Below are 1200 nucleotides of genomic sequence, written 5' to 3'. Positions count from 1 at the left end.
ATGGATCCTGTTTTCTAACTGTCAAACATGTTTCATGTGAAGGGAGGAACTTTTAATATGACTCAGACTTCCTACCAATCTAAGGAACAATCCTGGTCTCATGATGCCATCTAGTGGTTCTGTATGGTATTTGTTTAATCACAACAAAATATGTTGTTTGGTAGATTTGTTGCAGATCTTTTTGATTGATTTACTGTAAGAATTCATTAGAAGTTTGCATAGGAAAGGGTACAGTTTCATGACAGTACAGTTCACTGGTACAAGGTCAACTAAAAGGTACAGTTTCATGACAGTAAGTTCACTGGTACAAGGTCAACTAAAAGGTACAGTTTCATGACAGTACAGTTCACTGGTACAAGGCCAACTATTGGATGACAGACATATAGAATACACATAGAATACAAATGTGATGAGCACTGTGTGTGTGTGTGTGTGTGTGTGTGTGTGTGTGTGTGTGTGTGTGTGTGTGTGTGTGTGTGTGTGTGCGTGCGTGCGTGCGTGCGTGCGTGCGTGCGTGCGTGTGTGCGCGTGTGTGTGTATACCTGTATACCTTTACCCCAAAGAATGGTCTTGATGTAATTTTTTCAAAAGATCCAGGTGCATTGTGGGTCCATCTGCCCTACTCGACCAGGGCTCCAGACAGGAGCAATTCGTTGATTATAAATCTGCTTATTTCTCTCTCTCGAAAGTCAATTTCTCACTATAGTGGCGTTTCCATAAAGCCTCTTAATGCACATTTAAGGCTTATTCGCAAAATGTTTTTACTTCAAAATGCAAATAAACTTTCATTAGGCCTATCCGCAAAAAAATGTATCAGCTTGGAGGAGGTGGATTTTGGGGCTTTATCAAATAAACTAAATGCGCATTTGTGAATGGAAACGGGTCAGACAATAAATGCGTATAGATTATAACATTCTGGTCCATATCGTCCTCCAACTTAACACTTTCCCCTGCCGCTTAACGTCCATTGTATAGCGTTTATAGCCCACAAAACAAACCGGTTGTTTGTTACACACGGAGTGACACGGACCGTGTGTAAATTCCTCCCGTTTTCACCTCCCGGAGTCAAGCCATCCGTGGCTAACCCTTCCTCATCACACGGTATTGCGTGCCAAAAGTGGCCGATCTACAAGCTCACAGCAGCTTGCATCCGCGTCTCCGCGCCACGCTGTGTGCTTGCAGATCGGCCACCTTCCAGAG

The sequence above is a fragment of the Nannobrachium achirus genome, assembly GCF_963921795.1.
Source record: "Nannobrachium achirus genome assembly, chromosome: 8".
Lineage (NCBI taxonomy): Eukaryota > Metazoa > Chordata > Actinopteri > Myctophiformes > Myctophidae > Nannobrachium > Nannobrachium achirus.
This window is presented reverse-complemented; position numbering follows the sequence as displayed.